The sequence below is a fragment of the Pavona decussata genome, unplaced genomic scaffold (genome assembly GCF_977016875.1).
Source record: "Pavona decussata unplaced genomic scaffold, jaPavDecu1.1 SCAFFOLD_98, whole genome shotgun sequence".
NCBI classification, from domain to species: Eukaryota; Metazoa; Cnidaria; class Anthozoa; order Scleractinia; family Agariciidae; genus Pavona; species Pavona decussata.
In genome coordinates, this window is record NW_028145514.1 from 3,522,215 (window position 1) to 3,549,340 (window position 27,126).

General features: G+C 34.7%; 1 pseudogene; it reads right to left on the bottom strand.

Annotated features, from left to right (window-relative positions):
* Nucleotides 1–1,593: 1,593 nt before the first annotated feature.
* On the bottom strand, nt 1,594–26,662 carry LOC146472728 (uncharacterized; annotated as a pseudogene).
* Nucleotides 26,663–27,126: the final 464 nt, after the last annotated feature.

Genomic DNA, 27,126 nt, shown 5'->3' on the forward strand with positions numbered 1-27,126 from the left:
ACAGCAAACTCCTTCCTGCCCCTGCTGGTTGCAAAATGTGACAAAAAGATGCCTCTCCCCACAGCAAAGGAGTCGAAAACAGTTTTGAAATAATATACCTGTGACTGGATTGATGTGTCGAGGCTTTGATATATGCTTAGTTTACTGGTTTAATGTAGGCCTAACTGTATATTGAAATCAATGACAGATGACAAACGAAGCAAAATGTTCCATTCATAACATTTTATTCAGGACGTTTCCAAACATTACTTGATGCATTTCAGGCTATGTTCACACGGGACCGGTCCCAAGTGGACCCGACCCTATCCTGGAACGGACCATTTCTGTTCACACGGCACCGTTCCGCTTATCAACGTCAGGCCACACGAGACTGGTCTGTTATGGTTCGGTATTGAATCGAAGTAAGAAAAGCAGCTGTTTCTACCTGTTAAGCATACGCGGAATACACGTTGACTCTTTAAAAATGGCGCTGAAGAAGGTTAAATCGATAGAGGAAGGAGATAAAGCCTTCAGCTGGATGGACGATGAATTATCCCTTCTCTTAAAAGTTATTATAGATTACAAAGCCTACCAGGCTTCAAACGGAAAAGATTGGGAAACTGTTAAAAGGAAATATGAAGACATCATTGAAATGCTTCTTGAAAAATACCCTTCCGAGATTTCTGATTGATAACTGTATTAAAAGCCATTTGGAGGACGGTCAGCTGCCTTAAGGCAGTAAAACCAAGAAGTGTGCTGACCAAAACAACGACTTTTTGCTTCCTCGTGTTTTTATAGACCGAAGTACGATAAATTCAACTATTACCCAAGCTTAATTGCGCTGCTAGTACCAAAAAGGACCGGACCAGGTGTTTACACGGTGACAGATCCATTTGGGACCGAAACGGTTCCAAAACTGGACCTGCTTTTTTTGGAGGTCCAGTTATCGGACCTGATCGGGAACAGATTGACGGTACGGTCAGCAGGTCCCGTGCGAACAAAAGGCCTATCCGTCACGATTTTTAGATCGGAACCATTTCGAATCGGTCCCGTGTGAACATAGCCTCAATCTCTTCCCAGATTGAGCGAGGTCGAGCTCGGATGAATTTGTTGTTCTATTACAACATTTAAACTACTTACGCTTCTAATAAGCTTAAAGAGATATAGAAAGTTATTTTGCAATAATTGTTAGAGTAAACAAAACAAAACGATTTAAATCGAACACTTTTAAAAATCGTCTTTCAAGCGCTGAGTTGGAGAATACGTATTAAAACGATAACACTTTTTTCCAAACCTGGAAGGGAGTTAGTCGCTCCATGGCACGGTATTCAAAACAAACAACGAAATAATCCGGTGAAAAAAGCTGCTAACTAAACACGTATTTCGAACTGGTAGCAATCGGCTCTTAATCATCTTGTTTCCAGTTTTCTTGCTCCCGAACTTTGTCCGACACCTCTTCGTTACCAGGCTTCCAGCGCCTTTTTGGGCCCCCTGGAGCGGGCACCCTTTGCTTCCTTATATGGAGGTGGGCATAGTTACTTCTTACGAGCTTCGCACGATTGATCGAGTTTGGTTCCATACCCAGGGGGGAATTATGAGTTAACGCTCGGCCGCTTAGCGCCCGCGCCTGGGATTTGAGTAGGACGCTGGGTTACCAAGACTTAACGAATGCTTGCGGTGCAGTTCTGAATCCAACGGCACGTTGTTAGGGCTATTCTAAATGAAATAAATAGGGAGAAACGACTAGAAAATATAAGAGACTACTTCAGTGTGAGGAATTCAACTGTATTTGAGATAAATATAACCTTTCTTTAGTCGAAACCCATGTTTCCTGTAGCCCATATAATAGTTCAACCGGTTTCAAAGCCATTCACTGTTTTCAAGAACAAAATAAATTTTGAAAGGATGTTGAATGAAATGTTTAAACCAATTTAAATTTGATTCAACACACTTTCAACAAGCTTCCAACATTTTTTTACCCTTTCAACAATGTTGAACGACCTTTTCAAACGCCATCGACATTTGGTTCAACACAGAGTTGAACGCATGTTGAAGCAAATGTTGAACCCGTTCAAATGGGCCTTAAAGGTAAAACAAGTGTGATTTTATTGCGTCCTCGAAACACGCATGTAATTTTATCAGACACTTCGTCTGTTCAAAGCGATCGCTCGGACAGCTTTGCGAGGCAAATTACAGAAGTTAAACGATAGAAAACCGCTATCTGTTCCTTTTCTGATTCCGAACTGTCCCGAACATGTCGTTCGAAAGAATTGTATCCGACTCAAAACCTCGATTTTCCTCAACCATATGCACCAATTGGAATACAAGACACCAAGCAATTGCCGGTTTTCACTGTCGATTTTTGTCACGCCATTGAAGAAAAAATCGAAAACATTCCATGAATGAAGCCGAGAAATTGACATTTTATAGAAGGTAAGTAAATAAGGAATCTGTCCAAGTATCAGGTCTGTGCGGTATACTATACTCAAGTTATTTGACAATATGTTTCACACAAATTTATGGAGCTTAGTATGGAGACGCCATGTTGGTGTCCCTCTGAGGGGCACCAACATGGCGGCTTGAAATAGGAAAAAACATCTGGAGTTCATGATCACTTTTGCCAAAAGAGAGGTTTGTTTTCCATTGTGAATTTTCGAATGTTAAGATAAATATTTTTTCTCAAACTTAAATTGTTTAGTATGCTGAAAATCACCCGAGGAGTCATTTCTTAAGATACGGAACAGCTCTGTCACGGCCGTCCTCCTCAAAAATTGAAACTGTTCTATTTTCAAAAGGAAGTACGACATCGAGCTAGGAAATTTTGAAAAGGCATATTTTTAGGTAATCTTTCCTTGAATGAAGGTAAAAATTTTGAAGGCCTCCCGGTTTTGAATTCTAGAATTTGGTGACGTCATGTGAAAACCAAGAATACAAAGAAATGGAAGCCACTTCTATCGTCGCTAAATTCAGACTCCTGAATCCTCAACCCCGACATTTTAAATGCCCACCTTTTATCTTATGCGTATAAGAATATGTGTTCACCTCAAAGGAAAAAAAAAAAAGAATATACAACGATATAATAATAATTTATCACTACCATGAACAGCATGGCGAAGTCCCGAAAGACCTACTGAGGCGTTTTAGCATTCTGAAAAAGTGTAGAAGTAAGTTCGATTGTTTGGTTAACGAAATGCTTTTCATCAGAGACCTAAAACCCACTCTGAACGTGCAAAACGACTCTATTCGCGCAAAAGTATTTATTTAATTAGCCTTAAACACTGTATGCTAATTTATTGTTACACCTTGCCGCAGACTCTGTAATTTTTCATTTCTCCTTGACAATGGCGTCATGAAGACACCGAAACGTCGGTTTTTATCGTTAATTTTTGCATGTCTCTTAATTAGAAGAAGGCTTGCTGGAAATTCAGATGAGTTAATTTAGCCCAATCTGTTTTCTTGTAAAGGAAATATTGCAATGTCATGTAATCTTATGTCATTTCTCTCTTGATTACGACTCTCTGTACTCGTATTGTACTAAAATCATTCTTTTATTGTTTTGACTTGTACTGTAATGTACTGTATAATGTTGTAATAATAATAATAATAATAATAATAATAATAATAATAATAATAATAATAATGATAATAAATGGGCATGCACCAACAAAATCCCTGGCAGCATCAACATTCATGAACTCCAGAAAAAAACTCTTCCTTCTAAAGCCTACCTTCGTAGGCGGGTCCTCTCCATCAAGTAGAAACCCTCTTTGCCTCCCTAAGTCCCTAAACAATAATAATAATAATAATAATAATAATAATAATAATAGTAACAATAATAATAGTAGTAATAATAATAATGATTAGGATTAAGATGTTGTTTTTTATTATTTTTATTATCATTATTATTATGACATTTGTATTTTCTTTTGAAAAGTTTGTGCTTGAAAATTAGTCTCGAAATCGGAATGAATTGTAAATAGGTTTTAATAGTTCTTTTCTCAACTTTTAACTTGTAAATAACAATTTCAGCTGCTTGGTATATGTTAATAAAGATTATAATAATAATAATAATAATAATAATAAATAATAATAATAATAATAATAATAATAATAAATGGGCATGCACCAACAAAATCCCTGGCAACATTAACATTCATGAACTCCAGAAAATAACTGTTTTTTATACAGCCCACCTTCTTAGGCGGGTCCTCTCCATAGAGGAGAAACCCTCTTTGCCTCCCTAAGTCCATGGGTTGGACTCGGATGTTGAGAGAGAAAATAACTCGCAATTACAATAGTATATCTTATATATAATAATAATAATAATAATAATAATAATAATAATAATAATAATAATAATAATAATAATAATAATAATAATGTTAATTTAATAATAATGATAATTTATTAAAATATTCCACACAAATTGCTATTTACAAGTTAAAAGTATATAAAAAAAAGAGCTATTAAAAAACCTATTCACATTTCTTTTCGATTAAAAAAAAGATAATATTTTTAAGCAACAATGTTTTTGTAAAGAAAAAGAAAAAAAGAACAAATGTCATGAAGTTTTTTTAAAAAAAATCAAATTCGGCATTTTAAAATCGGTCTACTTGATAAAAAGAAAAAATAATAAATAAATAAACAAAATACGCATCTCTCAAATGGCCCCTTCTGCAGTTTCAATGTCAATGTCCGCCTTCTTGATGTCACGTTGCATTCTTCGTAGTGTCCTAGAGCCTCTAAGACAGACGAGTGCAGATCTTAACAGTGCAAATGATATTCGGCTCCTGATCCATGACATGGTTTTAGCATATTGCTCCCCTTTCTTGATAGCAATCAGCTCCGCTAATCGACTATGGTATCTCAAGCATTCATTGCCTATTCCGCCGGTTGTAGTGAAGACCAAAGGTGTAAATGTTCCATGCTCAATGTCGAGAACTCTCCTTGAGTACAGGCGCTTTTTCTCATTCTCATGCATACGATAGATCTGTTGCGGCTCCAGGTCCTTATACGATTCAGCATTGGGGTGGCAAACCCTTACATCAAAGAATGCCGATCGTCGTTGCTCCCAGAACCCGCGTGCATGGATATCCAATCTTGCATCTTGTGCTTTGTTGGATCCTCTACTTAACTGTTCTCCAGAGATGTCTAGGAGAACTGGCTCAGTCTCAACGTCACTGCAAACTGTACTCAGGAGTTCAGCCTCCAGATCTCTGAGCTCATTGTGACGCTGAATGACGAAACCTCCTAGTTTACAGATCATAGAGTGGTCAACTGTAAAAACTTCCCCACATGCACATGTGGAAGGGATGTCATCTATTGGCCAGTCATAGCGTAGTTTAACAGCGTCGCGGAACTGCCTTTTATTGAGGTTAAAACCCAGATCTTTAAGAGGGAGGACTGTAAGCCACGCCGATGATCCTTTTTCCGCCGCCAGATTCAGTGCTCGCTTAGTCTTACATGGTGCCATCTCCTTAATACGCTCTGTTCTGTCTACGAGTTCCTTTGATCTTTCCCTTGTTACTGCCTGTTGTGCTGATTTTACGAGGGAATCTTCTGGTAGCTCATGTGACTGAGATACGATTTGTTCAACGAGGGGTGTTGTTACTTTGACTGACGAAGCGTACTCGCGGCTTGCTTCAAGGCATGGGTTTCCAAAACCAAGACCACCTAGGCGGACTGGCAGCGCTAGAATGGTCCTATCTAGCTGATTACACTTACGCTCAGTAATCGCAGGAATGAGCACTTGAGATATTGCATTCTCTAGTGGCTCTAGTAGATCCTGAATGTCGGGGAGAGTTCTTAAAAAATACGTCCACCGATGTTTCAAGCCAAAGGTGTAGGCTGCGTAGCACGCTTGTGGTTGAGATAGAGCAAATTCTGCTAACGTCGCTACTAGTAGTTAGATATATGAGGGTATCAACCCACGTTTCAAAAAATGATAAAAAATCCCATACAAATCCTTATAAATCCAATATTTTACCCAACCCCATACAAATCCTTATAAATCCAATTCTTGCATAAATTAACTAACACAGCCTTTGAATTTAACCCTAACTCCTGCAACGGAGACGTCAAAAACCTAAAAACCTAAATCCTCGGTTTTCAAAAACCTAAACTCAAAAACCTAAAAACCTAAAAACCTAAATTTAGCTTTTGACCTAAAACCTAAAAACCTAAATTTAGCTTTTGACCTAAAACCTAAAAACCTAAATTTAGCTTTTGGCCTAAAACCTAAAAACCTAAATTTTCCTTGCTTTTTTCAAAACTGGTTTAAACCGGTTATTCAATTTTATGTAATCTAATTTATATGAACAACCAATTTGATCACAATGATAAAACATATTTTATTCATCCAACATTTGAAAATTACGGAGCCTCAGTTGATGGTTATATAATCAATCGAAAAAGATTAGAACCTAGAAAAGGATACTTATCTGAGAATGGCTATTATATAATTTCTCCGGGACGTAACAATACATGCCCCGCTCATCGATTCGTCTATGAGGCCGTAAATCAGACAAATATTTCTCCTGGATTGCAAATAAATCACATTGATTCCAATCGCCAGAACAATTCAATTGTAAATTTGCAATTGGTTACAGCCTCTGAAAATATTAAACACATGCACAAAGCCAGAAAAGAATTTTTGAACAGTTCATACTCTGAAGAAGAATTGCAAACAGTCAATAGATTAATGGAATTTCCACCAATGGAAGACAATGATTGTGAGTTTACACGCACAGAAAATAAAATAATCAATAAGATGTTTTACAGAATGTGTAACGATTTGGATGACATTAATTTTCCACTTTACAATGATTAATCATCAATGAATACAAGAGTTGTTTGGCTATATTTTGAATTCAACAATGGTTGATGTATTTTTGGAGGGTAATTTGGACATGAATTTGAAAACCTTAACGATATAAAGCTTTGGTGATAGATACTTTCATAGAAGAAATGAGTGGAACAAAAAAATTAGACAACGCAAACATGAATTCTTCTGCTGGTGAAAATTCATCAACGAAAATTCTGGCATCAAATACTGTTTTTTATGAAGGAAAAACATATCATATTCATCCAATTTACCATAATTATGCTGCCTCAAAAGATGGATATATAATCAATCGCAAGAGATTGATTCCAAGTAAAGGAAGATTACAACCAAATGGATATTTGGTTACAACTGTTTATTCTAATGGAAAACCTAAAATTTTTACAGCTCATAGAATGATTTATGAAGCTGTTAATCAACAAATAATTCCAGTTGGATATGAAATACATCATATCAATAATGATAAACAAGACAATTGTATTGTAAATTTGGAACTCGTTACAAGACAAGAAAATATGATATATGCCAATAACGAAAGATGTGGTAAAAAAAATAAATCACCACAAAATATTCCAATAAAATGTGATAAATTTTATTATCACCAAATTTATACAAACTTTGGAGCCAACAAATATGGCCAAATATTTAATAAAAAAACCAAGAGATGTTCAATTGGAAATTTACAACCAACTGGTTATAATTTGATTCTGCTATCACAAATTGGATTACCAAAAAAACACTTTTATGTTCATCGATTAGTTTATGAAATATTCAATGGTCCAATTCCTGATAAAATGCAAATAAATCACATTGACTCCAATAAACAAAACAATTGCATCTACAACCTTGAATTAATGACTCGGTCAGAAAATGTTAAACATGCTTATGAAGCCAAAAAATATAAAACAAATATTGAAATTACATCTGAAAAACCAATTAAATCAATCAAAATGGACATTGAATTGGAGGAATCAGATGATGAGTTTACAGAAGATGAGAAACAATTAATTGATAAAAAATTCAATTCAATGATGAATAAAATCAATAAAGGTGATTACCCATACAAAAGACAATTACAGGAACATTTTCCAGACGTTGAATTTTGGTGATTTTTTGACGTCCGAAGTATCCAATTTGTTGGGTATTTCGGTCGTATGGCCAGAACAAAAGAAACACGAAATAGGAGTAAGATTGGTGCTCCGAACACGCAAATTCCAATCGTGGTTGAACAAGTTGGTGTTCAATCTACTATGCAAAACCCAACATCACAAAACACAATCCACACACAAAATAAACACATTAATAAAAATAATCTGTCGTATAATATTATAATGAACAAAAATAATTTATCAAAATTAACGAAAGATCAATTAATAGCATTATTATTGGAAAAACAAAAACCGGTTCCAATGCCGAGAACCAAGAAAGTGAAACCAATACCCTATCCACGAAAATCAGTCAAACAAATGGTAAAAGATTACGAGAATACAATCATCAAGCCGCCAATGCAATTCAGAGATCGACCAATTGTTCAACCAAGAAACAACATTATTCCTCCTCCAAAACAATTTGCTGATAAACCCAAAGCAGCACCAAGGACTAAGAAAATGGCTCCGATTCCTAGACAGAGAACTCAAATCACAGAAGTTGCAAGAGCATTCAAGGGATATAACAAATCTTATGAAGTTGGAATTAAAAATGAAACAGATCCTTTGATACAAATGAGTTCAACCAGATTAGCTATTGCTCATTTTCTGAAACAATTATTAACTCAAATGAAAGGAATTAAATTTATTGAAACTTTGATAATTTATTTTGAACAACAAAAAGGAAACCAAACTGTCTCCAGAATTGGATATTTTAATAGTAAACCAAAAACAATAACTAATGCCAATGATTTTCAAGAATCTTTGGATGTTAATGTTGAACAAATTATGAATGATATTCACAAATGGATTAGTGAAGGTTCAGCTTGGATAATTAAATCAATCAATGGACATTACATTAATATTATCAAATATCAGCCTCTTACTGGAAGTTCTTACATTAAACTTCCAACTGAACTACAACATAACAAAAGTGGATTGATTAATCTCAAGAATAAAGATAATGAATGCTTTCGTTGGTGTCACGTTAGACATTTGAATCCACGAGAAAATAATCCACAACGAATCAAAAAAACTGACAAAGCATTTATGCCACAATTGAATTACCAAGGAATTGAATTCCCAGTTTCCATCAAACAATACAACAAAATTGAAATCCAAAACAGTATCAACATCAATGTTTTTGGTTATGAAAACAAACAAACTTATCCAATTTATGTGTCCAAAGAAAAGTTTGAGAATGTGATGAATCTATTGCTAATCTCAGAAGATGAAAACAAACATTACTGTCTTATCAAAGATTTTAATAGATTTATGTATCGAAAAACAAGAAATAAAAATAAAAAACATTTTTGTATGCATTGTTTGCAATGTTTTACATCAGAACGAGTTTTAACCAAGCATCAGGAAGTATGTATTGAAATCAATGGTGTACAATCAATCAAAATGCCCGAAGTTGGTTCCAAAATAGAATTCAAAAATTTTAATAAACAAATGCAAGCGCCATTCGTGATATACGCAGATTTTGAAGCAATCACTGAACCAATTCATGGTTGTAATCAATCTAACCAACAATCTTTTACTGAAGCTTATCAAAAACACACTGATTGCGGTTATGGTTACAAAGTTGTATGCTGCTATGATGACAAATATTCCAAACCAATAAAATATTATCGTGGAGAAAAAGCTGTTTACAAATTTATGCAAGCAATGCTTGATGAAGTCAAATATTGCAGACAAACTATTAAATACAAATTCAATAAACCATTAGTTATGTCTCCAGAAGATGAAGACAAATTCCAAAAAGCAACATCTTGTCATATTTGTGGTAAACAATTCACAAAAAATGATAAACGTGTCAGAGACCATTGCCATATTACTGGAAAATTCCGTGGCTCAGCCCATAATCAATGTAACAGGGATTTTACAATAACTAACAAAATCCCTGTAATATTTCATAATTTGAAAGGATATGATAGTCATTTTATAATGCAAGAAATTGGTAAAATTATTGAGACCAATACTTATGTGGATAAAAAAGGTGAAACCAGACAACACAAAATTAATGTAATCCCAAATAACATGGAACAATACATGGCCTTCATGTTGGGTTATAATTTAGTATTTATCGACAGTCTTCAGTTTATGAATCAATCATTGGCAAATCTTGTAAAGAATCTACCAGAAGATGCCTTCAAATATACCAGTGAAGTTTTCAAAGGTCGTAAATTACAATTAATGAAACAAAAAGGAGTTTATCCGTATGATTATATGAGTAATTTTGATAAATTCAATGATACTCAATTACCAACCAAAGATGAATTTTACAGTCAAATGAATAATACAAATATCACTGATGAAGAATACAGTCATGCACAAAATGTTTGGAATACATTTCAATTGAAAACCATGGGTGAATACCATGATTTATATCTCAAATCTGATGTATTATTGCTGGCTGATGTTTTTGAAAATTTCAGGAAAACATGTTTGGAATACTATAGATTGGATCCTTGTCATTATTTCACATCTCCAGGATTGAGTTGGGATGCAATGTTGAAAATGACTGAAGTCAAACTTGAATTAATCACGGATATTGATATGTATCAATTTGTTGAAAAGGGCATGCGTGGAGGAATCAGTTACATAGCCAATAGATACGGCAAAGCTAACAACAAATACATGCAAAATTGGAATCCAAATGAACCCAGTAAACATATCATGTATTTGGATGCAAACAATCTATATGGATGGGCTATGTCACAACATCTTCCAACTGGGAATTTCAAATGGTTGAATAAACAGCAAATAAAAAACATTAATTGGAAAACGATTCCCAAAGATAATAAGACTGGATATTTATTGGAAGTTGATTTGGAATATCCTCATGAATTACATGACCTGCATAATGATTATCCATGTGGCGCTGAACAAATCAAAGTGGCACCAAATATGCTGTCAGATTATTGCCAAAGAATTGCAGAAAAATTTGGAATAACAAGTGGACAAGTCAAAAAACTGATTCCAACATTGGCAAACAAATCAAAATATGTATTACATTATCGTAATCTGCAATTGTATCGTGAATTGGGTTTGAAATTGACTAAAATATACCGTGTATTATCCTTTAATCAAAGTCCTTGGTTGAAGGCATATATTGATTTCAATACACATCAAAGAACTAATGCAAAGAATGCTTTTGAGAAAGATTTCTTCAAACTGATGAACAATAGTGTCTTCGGTAAAACAATGGAGAATATCAGAAAACGGGAAGACATTAAACTGGTGACTAATGAGAAACAATTATTGAAAATGACTTCCAAACCAACATTCATCAATAGCAAAATCTTTAATGAAAACTTGGTTGCAGTCCATAAAATAAAGGAATCGTTGACACTTAACAGACCAGCCTATGCTGGTATGTGTATCCTTGATTTGAGCAAAACATTGATGTACGATTTCCATTACAATTTCGTTAAAAACAAATATGGTAACAAAGCTAAGTTACTGTTTACGGATACAGACAGTTTGACATATGAAATTGAAGCCGAAGATGTGTATCAAGATTTTTGGAATAAAAAAGAAATGTTTGATAACTCGGATTATCCATCAAATCATCAATTTTATGACTCCACAAATAAAAAAGTTATTGGAAAATTCAAAGATGAAGCCGCTGGTGTACCCATTACTGAATTTGTGGGATTGAGATCCAAAATGTATTCATATATCAAAGATAACAACAATGGTGGAAAAACAGCCAAAGGAATCAAAAAGAATGTCATCAAAAATGATATTCAACATTTTGATTACAAAGATGTGTTGTTCAATGAGAAACAATTATTTCACCAAATGAAAACAATCAGAAGTAACCATCATGAACTTGGTAGTTACACCATCAACAAGACATCGTTGTCATGTTTTGATGATAAACGATATTTGTATCCTGATGGAATACACTCATTGGCCTATGGTCATTATGCTATCCAATGATAGTATCAACTTGTGATCAAAACATTGCGACAAAAACTTGTGACAAAATTGTGATTTTATTGATTTTTTGATAAATATTTGATTTGGAGACTTTGACTCATCTTTTGTGATGAGATATTTAATTTCAATGTTTTTGGTGAATATTTGGTTTGTTTTTTGGTGAATATTTGGTTTCAAGACTTTGTATTATCTTTTGGAAAACATTTTTGTGTAATTATATTATATACTATATTTATACAAAAATGAAATCCATTTTGAAAAAACCAAAAGATGTTTCCAAGCAGGTGGAATCATCTCTGTGCCAATTCCTGCATTGCAAAGATGAATGTGAATTTTGTGGATATCATGATGAATCCAAAGTTGAGAAACAACCATCAATGCCTGATTGTTGTGGATCACAGAATTTGAAAAACATGGAATGTCAATTAACGTGTGTTGCTTGTGGACAGGTTGTTGGTGAAGAATACAAAACAGAATATATCAATTTTCATGCCAATTTGTTCAAAATATACAAGAAAACAGTGTATAATAGAAAATACCATTTGTCGCATACATTAGATAAAATTATTTTGAAAAACAAAATTGAAATCAGTTGTTCAACCAATTTCAAAATTCATAAAATATTCGTTGAAATAAACAAAATACTGCCACAAATCAATGGTAAAAGAAAGAGAATAATCAGTTTGAAATATCTTTTGCATAGAATATTGCAATTGATGAAAATTGATTCTTCCCAAATTGAGTTGTCAAAATCCAAAAAAACAATGAAATTATACAATGTTTATTGGGATAAAATTATGGACATTATTGGCCCCCAAATCATGCACATTATTAATCAAACATAAGTGAATATCTGATATTTTTTATCATATTTGTCACCCCATTTATCGACAATCGGGGAATTATCCAAAATGAAATCATCATTTTGAGTAAGCTTGTTTGTCAAATCATCTCTATCAAAATGTCCACTTCTCATTATTTCTTTTATTTCATTTAATAAATGTCCGTAAGTTTGAAAAGCATATTGGCATTGATAAAGTTTGATTTCAACTTTTTTATGCTTCATATAAGCTTGAATTATGACAGACACCGATGATATTGCCAATAATGAAGCTCCACTGGTTGCAACCGATGATGCAATACCACCAGTTGCAAATACAATGGATGAAATATTACCAGCGAATTCCCATTTTTTGAATCTTTTGTATGCACTTTTGTACATCCACATCTTTTTGTGATATGACATGTAATAAGCTTTCAATTCATCAATTTCTTCTGTTGATAATCGATTTGAAATATGATTGAAATCAATTATTAATTTCTTCTTTTGCATATATTATATGGTTATCTTATTTTTGATGCAATAATAGAGACCAGTTATTTGACCCAAAAACATGCATTTTTTCATCCAAGGATATGTTTTTTTCTCATTAATGGTGTACATGTATCCTTTGTCACGATGATATCTGTTGTAAAATTGGCCATAAGCATCATGTAATATTCCATGTGATCTGATATATGGTTGCCAACCAAATAATCGATGGAGAATAGCTGTTAACCATCCATCTCCAGGCCCAATTAATCCGATTCCATCATGAATTAACTCTTTGTAAACTTCATCAGGTAAACCTGTGTTGTAATGTTTTTCATACAAATATGTGAATATTACGATACTTTTTATCATGCATTCCTGTCTGGGTAATATTGGAAGACTCAATTTACGGTGAAAATCTATCATCGATGTTCGAATGTGTTCTTGCAATTCTGACAATTCTTTCATTATACAATTTGATTACAATATTTTTATTTAGTTATTTTATGAAATAAAGTAACGGAGTCCACGACCTAGTGGTTATTGTCAGGTAATTGTATCCTAATATATTCAACAAAATACTTCATTGTCCAATCAGATGGATGATTGTTGAAGTAGCAATAATAGTTTTCAAATGACACATCAAAGAAGAATTCCAATTGATCAAATGATGATGACACCAAATCGGATTTGGAATGATGATATCTGTCATTTCTCCTGATATATGTGTTTGTCACAATAATCTCTTGCAATGTATTGATTCCTTTAATGTCATCTTTACTCAATAATTTTATCCATTTGTAATTTGTTTTTGGTATTGTACCACTTTTTCTTCCTATTCTCATTGCAACTTGATTGTTGAGAAACGTTACAGCTTCCTGAGCTTGTTGAGCTTTAAACTGAGCCAGAGCTTGTTGTATTTGTGTTTCAATATATGGTTTGATGATGTCTTCATTGTTGTTAATTAATTGTTGGAGTGAAATTGCATGATTTGAATTAACTCCATCTTTTATCACCAAATGTCTGTTTTCTGTATCCAAATGACCATCATCATTCAGATGTATTGGTTCTCTATATTTGAATCCATCTGGTAAGTTGTCATAAGTTACTGTGTATTCTATTTTATCTCCATTTTCATCAAGAATATGGTTTCCATTTTCATCTTCAACGTATGGCATTATATTAATAGTGTTGATAAATAAATTTCAAAAGTTCCTGTGACTTCATGGTTTATAATTGGAGAAGTAAACCCTGGACGTCTTTTAAAAATCCCCATTTGAATTATCATGGGTTTGATTGTTGTATTTGTAGTTACAAAATTTCTCCCAATTTTCATATTAAATTGTATTAAATGGGAAAATAAAGTTTTACTGTTAGCAATGGCGATAAAAGAAACTTGGTAATGATTTTTTGTATTAATTACAATATTTTTTATTTTAACCGGCCCTAATGTTCCAAATTGGAAACCATGAACATTTTCAAAAACTCCATTTTTTATGGTGCCGTTAACAACACTTGAAGTTTCAATATTTGACAACCAACTTTTATTGACAGCATGATATCTTTCAAAATAATCAGAGTATAATATTTTCAATTCAAAAGTTCCATTAACAGCAGTTCCTGCTCCAATATTATCCAATATTGACATAGAATCAATACTAACAAATGTTGTTGATTTTGGCAAATCAAATGTCTTGCTTCCACTTATTATGTTTCCAATTCTGTGATATGTGTCAGTGTTTGATGTTTGCCCTTGTTTTTTTCCACGTATTAATAATTGTGCATTTGCAACTTGAATATTGCTTACCAAAACAACTGAATACAAATTGAAATAAATATTTCCTGAGACAGGAATACTGAAATTGTGAAAAACACCACTGGCAATAGTTCCAGTGTATTTCGTTTTGAATAAGTTGGTAAAATAACCCAAATTCATTGCTTCAGAATCAAATATTGGATTTATTAAACCAGAAATAATCTTATTATTCATATCCATATTGACTTTCATCTCCATATCTCCATTTTTATATTCAAACATGACATTGTCCAAGCCATCATACACTCCTGGATAAACGCTATCTGACCAATCTTTGACACCGTAAACAACCAGATGACATTGTACTGGAGTCGCTGTAGCTGTTCCATGCATCGTCAAATAGATGTAATTTGGAGTTTGTTTGCTGTTGTTATTGAATTGAACCAATAGCTTGCTATAAGCAGTGAAATCACGCTGTACAGCTTTGTGGATGTATGCTTCAGAAGCAGTACATGATAATTGAATATTAGTCATTTCTGGTGGGTAGAATTCAAACACAATTGTGTATGTTCCAATAGCAAGAGTATAAATATTGAAACCTATCCTTGATCTGTAATCATTACTTCCACTGTCTTTAATCAATGTGATATCATAAGCTTTTTTATTCTGATGTGGGGATTGATTGAAAGCAGCTATTCCATACACTGTGATATTATATTCTGAACTGCTTTCATCGGTATCTGTAAGATATTTGAATTCATTTGTTTTATGGCTGCTGACAAGATGACTTTGCTCCAATTTGTCATCAAAATATTTTTTGGTAGTAGCATCATTATCATCAGTTGGTTGAGCCATATCTTTGATTTGTTTATTATTCATATCAAGGTTTCCAGTCATAGCAACACTTCCATCTTTTTTCAAATATACACTCAAATCACTTCCAACAGATGGTATTTTAGCTATTTCTGTATCAACATATGCTTTAGTGGAAGCATCATTGGGATTGGAAGGATTTCCAAGAACGATTATTTTATGACCTCTCATATCTAATTCACCACCAAGAGCATTCGGTGTTAACCTGTTGAGAAAGTTATGATCAACGTAGTGTTTATTAACAGCATCGTTATCATCAGTTGGTTGAGCCATATCTTTGATTTTATGATTGTCCATATCAAGGTCACTATTGGAGACTTTTTGTAAATATTTAGTATCACAGAAACCTAAATTAACGACATCATATGTATTTTGTATATTGGCTCCAAGATGAGTAATTTGTTGATTACCCATATCCAGATTTCCAGTCATTTCAACAGTGCCATCTTTTTTCAAATATGTAGACAAATCAGGTGATGGTATTTTTTTAATCTCATCATCGACATATTTTTTATTCGCCGCTTGATCGTTATTATCAGGTTTTAAAACACTAATATCAAAAAATGTTTTCCGTCCAGTAATATGTTGTTCTGTTGATGTAACCATTATTTCACTTTTAGCTCGTCCACCATGGCCATCAAAGTTTTTCAAATCTGGTATATTAAGATGAATGTTTTCATAAGACTGATGCTCAGTCAATAATCGAACATCATTGAAGCTGCCAGCACCGTCTGGCGTGTCTTGTAGATAAATACTATTGGTATGAACACTTCCACTGTTGCTGTAAATTACTGCTTTATTAGCTCGCACATCACCAGGAGCATTATCCAACAATTGTATTTGGCTCTTTGTGACAACATCATTGGGATCAGCTCCTTGTTTAACATTAACAAGTTTTTTGTTTTGTATATCATAATTTCCATTTGGGGTTAATTTAAACCCTATTCCTTGAGGCCCAGCGGCTCCTTGAAGAGGAACCGTTGTGAAAGAAGACGATGAACTATGTTCGTTGAATATTCCCATTTATATCATTTGGTTATATTGTTCCATAAAAATTCCTGTTAATTCTCTTCATGGGCTTATCAACATATAGAAATGAAAATGGCTCTTTGGTTGCTTTAATGTATTTATCCTTTTCGACACCCAACTCACGGGATATCAAACCTCTTTCATTGCTGCTAGGAAAGTCATAGACACAGAAATGAGAGCAATTGAGTCGAATATCTTTTGGTGTTTTGTAGAACGATTGGCTCAGATAAATAACAGAGCAGTTCTTGTGTCTGCCACGAATAAAATAATCAATCAATGGTTTCTGGTTTTTTTCACAAATAAAGTCATCAAATATTACTATCTTCTGGGCATCTTCATCCTTCAATTCCTCCACTGGAATTATATCATCATTGCTACAAACAAGGACATTATACCCGACACTATTTGATATATCAGTCAATGTTTGTAGCATATCCTTGTATTTTTGTTGCTCCAAATTTTTGGCATACAAATGTATTCTATCATAATACAAAAGTGGTTTCATCAGCATATGGTACAATAAATTTGTCTTTCCAGATCCTGAATTACCACATATTAACATCCGAAACGTGTCACTTGGCATGTAACCATACAATCTTTTGAAATTAGTGTTTTTATCATGTCTATCATAATTTGGGATTTCCATGTATATCAATACATTATATAAGTTAATAATATAATGGATCTACAAAGATTAAAACAACTATCTGAAGCCAAGATTAAGGCTGGAACAATAACCAAACAAGTTAGAGATACATTGAAGGAGTACAAGCATGATAAACAAGATTTACAACAAGGTTTATCAGAAACTTTCAAACCAATTATTAAAGCTCAAGAGGAAACAAAACAAACAATTGATGAAAAACAAGACAAACTGATTGAACAATTGGAGAAAAACCAAAAAGCGTTGACTTCAGGTTTGGAAGACATTGCTATGTTAACTTATCAGCCTGAAACACAACCACCAGAAGCAAAGCTACCAATTGGCTATAAACCATTAATGATGTCACCTGATGTTGAATCAAATTTGGATGCTGGTTTTGATATTGATGAAATCCAAAAATTGATGCAATACGATCTTGCACCTCCGAGTTCTGTTCTCCAAGCTTCTATGCAAGGAGATATTGACATCAAGGATTACGATGCTAATATTGGCAAAATGTTGAAAAAACTTGGAACAAAGAAGGGTCCTTTATCCAAGGGCCAAGGAAAGACCAAGAATAAAGACAAAATTGATAAAATAGATGAAGATATAAAATTATTACAAAAATACAAAGGGCGCATTAAAATAATCCCAGAAGGAATGAAAACCATCAAAAAAGGTTCTGGTTATACGCAACCAAAGAAGAAATACAGCAAAAAATTCAAGAAATTGGGCTCTGGTGTTGTTTATTTCAATGATGCTAATGATTTGATTGACAGAATGGAATTGCTTGGTGGATCCATTTTGGCTGGCAATAATGGAGTCAAAGAGGAATTTTCACAAATAGCCCATAAATTGAATCAACTTGGCTTGATAAACAACAAACAACTCATTGATTTATTGCAACAATATATAATTCGCTAGGACGTGGATTATTCTTGCATAATATATAATCAAATAATATATGCAAGAAAGAGCGATACATATTTCATCTGTTAACCGTCAAAAAATAGGTCGAAGTCGGCCTGAAGACTTTATTATCAAATTTGATCCACCATTGAAGCTTGACACAACAATGAGACATGAGCTAGCTGTTGATCGAGTTTCAATGACATACTCGTGGCATAATGTCAATGCAGGATACAACAATAATACAATAAAATACAGCCCAGATAATGGTACAAAATGGGAAACAATCACATTTGTTGATGGAATGTATTCATATGATGATCTTGATGATTATATCACTCAATCAATAATTCAAAATGGAGATAAACCATCTTCCAGCAAGGGCATCAATCTATATTTTGTGCTTTCATCATATAGAGTTGTCATTGAGCTGGACAACCAATGGCAGCTTGATATTAGAAACTCTAATTTTGGAGCACTTATTGGATTTGAACCAAAGTTAATTAGCCAAACTGAACATGGGACAAAATTGCCAAATATTACCAATGATATTGACGTTTTGGACATTAATTGTGATATAATAACTGATAGCCTCAGTGATGGACGATTCACAAATACACTGATAATGATACCCACTGACAATTTAACAAGGAGTTATCCCTTTACTTTTGAGCCAAAAAGAGCATTATTCAGTCCAGTTTCCAAGTCAATTATTTCAGAAATGGGAATAACAGTGACTGACGCTTTGGGTCGGCCAATTGACTTGAATGGCATTGACTGGTTCATGAGCTTGATTCTCAGGTCTAGTTTAATATAATATATCAATATATGGTACGACAAAGTGAATTTAAGCCACGTTTTGACCCACAATTGGGTCGTTATGCGATGAAACATATCCATGGTGAAGGAATTATGGATGTTTTCAGATCAGTTGGATCAAAACTTTTCGGAAAAACAGCAAAAGAATTAGCTAAGAAAGGAGCCAAAACTGCAGCTGAAAAAGCAGTCACCAAAACTGGTGAGTTTGCTGGTAATAAAGCAGGTGATAAAATAATTCAATTATTGAGCAAAAAACAACCTTCCAAAACAAAATCAGTGACAATGAGCCAACCAAAAATGGAGCAGCCACTGACTGATTTTCAAATAGCTGAGAGAGTTAATAGGATGATATCTGGTGGAAAACTCAAAAGAGGGAGGAAATGAAAATAATGTAACATATCTGTATAAATGAAATCATTCAGAAATCCAAAATACATTGAGAGATATGAAGATGTCTTCTTCCAATTGGAGACACCATTGAATACTGGTAATCCAGGAAATAATAGGTCACAAAAGAAAGATGGTTATCGTTTTGTTGTTGACAACACAGGAGAAGTGACCCCATTTGATTGGTATAATGCAAGAATATCAGTTGGTTTTAAAGTCCAAACAATGCAGAATGCAAATATAGCAGCTGAAGACCATAATGGTATTGTTAATGGTTCACACAGTCTTATACATGATTTCGATGTAAGATTGAATGGTAAAATGGTATATGATTGTAATGATGCAAATCATTGTGTAAATATCAAGAATCTATTGGAATATAGTCCAGGATATGCTCAATCGACAGCAACAAATGAGTTTTTCTATCTGGATACAAACCGACACGCTGAAGAACGATCGGCTGAAGATAACTACAATAAAGGATTTGCTGTAAGAAAAGCACTTTTGGGTCTATCAGTTGTTGTCAATACAGAAATACCATTGAATCGATACTCATTCTTTGAAGCATTGATGGATGAGTTATTGCCATCAACAAGATTGGAATTAAATTTGCAGATTGAATCTGATACTATTCTAATATGGCAAGCTGGGGCTGATTGTCGTGTAATTATTACCAGAATGGAGTTGATTGTACCAAGAATCACTTTCAATTCAGAAGGACAATCACTGTATATGAGTCAGTTTTTGAAGCCACATAAATGGGTTTATTTGCGAGAAAATATTGAGAGAAGTAATTCTTCAACACAAAGAAGTGGTCATTTTCAGATAACAAGTGGGATTTCAAAACCAAGGCATGTATTTGTTTTCATTATCAATGATGCAAATCTTGCTGCACAAACAGTAAATCCATTTTTGTACAATACATTTAGTGTATCAACAGATCCCAGAACATTGCTAAATTGTCATTTATCTGTGGCTAATGGCAATGAATATCCTGATGTACATTACACTCCAGAGGCTGATTTGACTCGAGTTTACAGAGATGTCCTCAAATATGTGCATGCAAACAATGAGTACAGTCAAGGAACTTTATTGAATGTCGACAATTTCAAAACACTATTCCCATTCTTGTATTTCGATTTAACAAAACAAAAAATGGATATCAAAGATGGTACCACAAAGCTGACATTCCACTATGAATTATCTGGCACAACTGCAACTGCATATTCAGTTTATGCATTGACATTATACGAGCAAGACGCGGAGCTCATTCAAAAAGATGGCAAACTATTGTTTCGATAATTAATGTAACGTTAGTTATATAAAAGATATGACAACTTATCATTCACATGGAGTAACACTATCAATTGGGCAAAAAGATAGACTAGCAAAAGCATTAAAAAACAATTCAGCAATAACAATAAGATTATCAAATTCTGAATTAACTGGACCGGATCAGCTGATGTTAACCAAAACACAAATAAATAGGCTGAAAAAGGCAATGCAAAACAAAACTGGAGCAGATATTAAAATAAGCAAAACACAGATACGAAAAGCTGTACAACAAGGAGGCAGTCTTTGGTCATCATTATTCAAAATTGGCACAAAATTACTACCAATGGCAGCAAAAGCAGTTGGACCATTAGCTACTGGAGCACTTTCTGGGCTTGCAAATGTGGGTGTCAATAAAATATTTGGTAGAGGACAAGTTGGTGGTTTCCTCATTCCTCAAAATAAAATTGATCAATTAATAAAATACAAAGATTGGCTCACTGAAGCACAAAAGAAGCAAATTGTCAATGCAATACATACTGGTGGACAGATTGTAATTAAACCAACTAAGACACAATCAGGAGGTTTTTTGGGTACTTTACTGGCTTCAATTGGCATTCCAATGGTTTTGAATGCATTAATGGGTAAAGGCTTGCAGGTGGATAGAAGTAGATCCAGAAGATCGGTCCCAGTTTTTGTTCCAAACACAACCAAAAAAGATGGTGGTTTGGTCCTACCAGTTAATTATCGACCGCCTCCATTTTTCGGTACATGGGATCAGTATGGTAAAGGGAAAAAAAAAACCAAAAAAGGAAAAGGTCTGTTGTTAGGCAAAAACAGTCCATTCAAGGGGATTCCATTAATCGGAGACATTCTGTGAAATTCATAAATAAACCACTCAGTAACTTTGAACTCATTGACTGGGTCAAAAAACTCAAAATAAAACACTTCAGAGGCATTTACAGCAGAGATAATCTACCACAAAAGATGAAAAAAGATGAAGTTGGTATCATTAACCTGGATTCACAGATTGGACCAGGTACACATTGGGTTGCGTATCGAAACGGAGACAAATATGTAGAATATTTTGATAGTTTTGGGTTAATTATGCCAAAAGAAATTATGCAATTCATGTCAACAAGTGGCAAACGATTAATGTATTCAGGTGATGAAATCCAGGAAAGAGATTCAGTATTATGTGGCTATTGGTGTTTGTATTATTTATTTGAGAGACAAAAGGGTACAAGTATATTGAAAACAATCCACAATGCACATTTTGACATGAACAATCAAAGTGTCAATCATAATTTTATAATCCAATATTTTAAAAAATTATCTAATTAGTTTGTATAATGGTTGATATAAGATATTGTGAAGAGTGTGATGAATACACAGAATTTTCAGGAAAATTATGTTTATGGTGTACATTGGTAACAGATTCTGAGTCAGACTCTGATGATAATTAATCTAATATAGTGATATAAAATGGTCAAATCATATTGTGTTAAACAAAAGAAAGAAACTGAATGTATTGAGCCTGCAGGTTACAAGGAAGCCAAAAATGGTCGGCTCATGTTCTTCTGTACATGTGCTGAATGTGGGATAACTAAAACCAAATTTGTTAAAAAACAGGGAAACTAAATAGCCCCTCTGAAGGGGGGGGCATAATGGATACTTTAGCATCAACTGGTGCTGATATGTTAATTCAACATGCATTACCATGGATGGGAAAGAAAGCAGTTGAAATGGGTCGATATTATGGTTCTGAAGCACTTAGAAACCCTAAATTGCAGAAAAAAGCTATTGATTATGCTATCTCTAAAGCAACACCTTTTGTTCAAAAGACTGGATCAGAGATGTTTGATAAATTATCAACCAAAGTAAGACCAAAAAGAAGGTACAAAACTGACCGAAAAGAACTTGATGGTGGTAATTTAGATACAATTTTAGAACAATTTGGCACACCAGGTAAGGTTGCGTCGAAGTCAATGGATGTTGTTGGAACATTAATTCCATCAACAAATGAAGTCTTTGATAGATACAAATCTGGAGACATTGCCAAAAGTGCATTTAGCACAGATACTGGTATATTGTCGAGTCAATTTTGGTCTGGCAAGGCTGGGAAAAAGACATTAGAAAAATACAAAAATTATCCATGTGAAAGCATGGTAAAAATTGGGAGCAAATTTCACAACACACCGAAATGCTCAAGCTATGATTCAATTGGTTGGCACCCACCAAATTGGGGTGAATATGAAAAGGGAATCAAAGGACGACCCAAAAGCGGTGGTTCAATTGATATACACAAAATGATTGGTAAGCTCCCAAAGCCCAAAGCTGGGTGGGTATTACCTGGTCATAAATACACTGGTCCATACAATGATTTGGAAAATCAAGTCAAATATAACCCCAAAACAGGGCAAATACTGGAAATATACGATAAACCAACAGGCAAAACAGATGCAATAGCCATGCAACATGATGTTGATTATTCAGTCTGCAAAGATGATAAAAAATGTAAATCAAAAGCTGACAAAAAGATGGTAAAGTCATTGGATGCTGTTCCATATTCCGAACGACAATGGGGACATTGGTTGGCAAGAAATGCAATAAATACAAAATCAAAATTGGGACTTGGGGTTCCAAAAAACGTCAAAAGCCGTCGGGTAAAGAGGAAAACTGGCAAGAAGAATTAGCTAATGAGCTGCATAAACCCATAAGACGTAACTTTACTCGGCGGCGTGTTATTGTAAATAATATTGATGAAATATGGGCTGCTGATCTTGTTGAAATGCAACAATTCAGTAAATGGAATAAAGGTAATAGGTATCTTCTCACGACTATAGATGTTTTCAGTAAATACGGCTGGATTGTCCCATTAAAAGATAAAAAAGGTGAGACCATAACGAAAGCATTTGAAAGCATATTCAAAGAGGGTCGAAAACCAAAGTATCTGTGGACTGATAAAGGCTCAGAGTTCTACAACAAACATTTCAAAGACTTGCTCAGTAAACATAACATTACACTGTATTCGACTGAAAATGAAGAAAAGTCATCAGTTGTTGAGCGATGGAACCGAACGATTAAAAATAAAATGTGGAAACGATTCACTGCTCAAGGCAATACAATGTATCTGGATATTTTGCCTAAAATATTGAAGCAGTATAATAACACTAAACACAGTTCAATAAAAATGACACCGACAGAAGCATCTAAGAAAAAGAATGTAGGAACGGTTTACTTCAATCTATTTGGCAATTTGAAGCAATTATCATCTTTGCCAAAATTTAAAGTTGGTGAAAAGGTTAGAATATCAAAGTATAAAAGAAAGTTGTTTGATCGAGGTTATACACCCAATTTCACAGAAGAGGTTTTCTTTATCGATAAAATACAATACACTAATCCAATCACATACAAACTGAGAGATCTCAATAATGAAGAAATTAAAGGGAGTTTTTATGAACCAGAATTATTGAAAGCTAATCAGGAGATATTCAGAATCGATAAAGTTATCAGGAGAGATTACAAGAAGAAACAAGCTTTGGTAAAGTGGAAAGGATACAGTGATACCTTTAATACTTGGATCCCAATCAAGGATTTAGTCGATGTGTAATCATTCTATCATACAGTCACGGTTTCACGAGTATTCGATAGCGAGTCGATTCAATAAAAAAATCTATTGTTGTGTGCAAGATAAATGATATTCTTACCTCAAAAAGCGTCTACAAACATCAGAACGATGAAAGTGGAGAAATAAATGTTCAAAAATCCCAAAACAGGAGCCATAAACATTAAAATACAACCTCTTCGCAAAATGGCAACAAAATGGCCGACACGTGTGTTAAACAAACTAGTGTCCAGTCCGCTTTGGGTTGTGTGCATGAAAGCGCATGCGTGTTAATCCAAATCAAGCAATATACAGAAAAATAGCACCACAAGTGTAAAAATTTCAGAACTGAGTGTAATATACAGGTAATCGGGCCATTATTATATTAGTTCACAAACTCTGGTGAAGCTTTAGGGTGGTGTCAGCTGGCCCCTGACTGAAACCTGTTTAACGGCTTGTGCAGATGGTGAATTACTGAGTAGTGTGGGATGTCTTCCAGTAGACGGTACCTCCAGGGTGAGCCCGCTCAGGCCCTACTGGTTTACAGCGGGGTGCTCAGAGTTCTTTCCCGAACTCAACCTCTGTCCCAGAGGTAAACTGGGAAAGGGACAGCCGCCTTGTCAGCGGCGGGAAAAAGACCTGGCTGGGGCCAGGCAAGTAAACAGCCAACCGAGCACCCCACGTTCAGGGTTTTTGTCCATTTTCGTGACAAGTCACACAACGTCACGCGTGACAGTAACGGCATCCAGTCACACAACATCCATAATGATTATTTTTTTATCCAAATTGGTGTTCAAAAATATTGTATTCATCATTCAAATCAGCGATTGATGAGTTGGTTGGATTTAATCGATGATTGTTTGTGAGTTTGGTGTCATTTATGAAAGTGAAAATTTAGGTTTTTAGGTTTTAGGTCAAAAGCTAAATTTAGGTTTTTAGGTTTTTGACGTCTCCGTTGCAGGAGTTCATTGTTGAATTCAAAGGCTGAAATAGTATTTTATGTAGTTATTGGGGTTTATAAGGATTTGTATGGGGTTGGGTAAAATATTGGATTTATAAGGATTTGTATGGGATTTTTTATCATTTTTTGAAACGTGTGCTGATACCCTCATATATCTAACTACTGCTACTTCATTGACCCAATTGGACACCTTTTCGCTGACATATTCCTCTAAATACCCTCGGGAACCTATCACCGCCCCCAGATGTTTCTGCCCTTGCACTGTGACATTAATAGACGTTTCCTTGAAGGCTTCTCTGACACTTTCTTCCTTGGCTGGTTTTGCGATAATCCAGCATTTCTTGTCGTTTGGAAAGTACCCAAAATCTGGACCAAGGGTGCTAAGAACATCCCACCACTTCTTAATTTCTGTTGTAGAGCCCGCTCCACTGGCATCATCTGCAAACCAGCATTGCTTCACACTGGACGCTACTTGTAGGCTTGTAATTAGGGGCTGAATGCTCAAGGCATACAGACCCATAGCAAGGGGATCACCCTGTGTTGTTCCTTCTGCTGACACGATCTCTTTACCGCCAGTGATAAATAGCCGAGCTGGCTGTCTGTAGGTATTAATGGCGTAGGCTGCGATTACAGGGCATAGAACGCGGATGTTATACAGTGCAGCTGCTCTGTTAAGGGCGTTGAATGCGTTAGAAGCATCAATGAGAAGTACAGCATCCGTGTCATCTGCTTCAAATACAGCATGCATAGCGTGTATTGCCGCTTCGCTTCCAGATTTTTGTCCGGCACACAGCTGAAGTGAGCCGCTAGCCTCGACAACATCCTTTTTGGCGACCATCATTACGCACTTTCCACAGATTCTCCTAATTACCTCTCCGACTCCTATAGGTCTGACAGCGCCTTCGCCTTTATCCAGTGGAATCAGGCGGCTAGCCACCAGGGGCTCTATGGTCGTAGGGTCGATGTATTGTGTACATAGAGTCCTTATCATGGTTGCGATTGCCTCACATAGCCTCAAAGATGACTGTTTAAAGGACTTACAGGCGAGGATTCTTCTGAAACCATTTGCGTCAACCCCAGAGGGGCCTCCTGCTCCCTTTGCTCTCAAAGACCATCTCACCATTAATTTCTAAGTACACCGATTCCGGAAACTCATCGTCGATCGGCCCGAAGAGTAACGATAATAATAATAACGGTAATAATAATAATAATAATAATAATAATAATAATAATAATAATAATAATAATAATTTTATCAGCCGGTCGCTGATAAAAACGAACGCTCAAAACAACACGGCAGGAACAAAGTCACACGTTTTTCTCCATTTTACTGATCGACTGCTTCATTTAAGAAGATAAAGGAGCTGTAAAGTTTGATTTGCACTACTTTTTCCTACGACATCGAAATGGTATGCAAATTTGTTGCACATGTTTCGTAGGCTAATATGACCAGAATAACTATATTATTTTAGAGCAGAATAGGAAAGAAATCTGGGATCGAAAAACATTGAATGGCTGTCTTCAGTCAGTCTGATTAGTTTTAGGGCCCAATATGTGATGTTTGGAAACATTCACGGGCTCCAGATGTCAAGTGATTGTGAATCGCTTCTGATCTCATAATTCGTGACGTGATTGCGAGCCG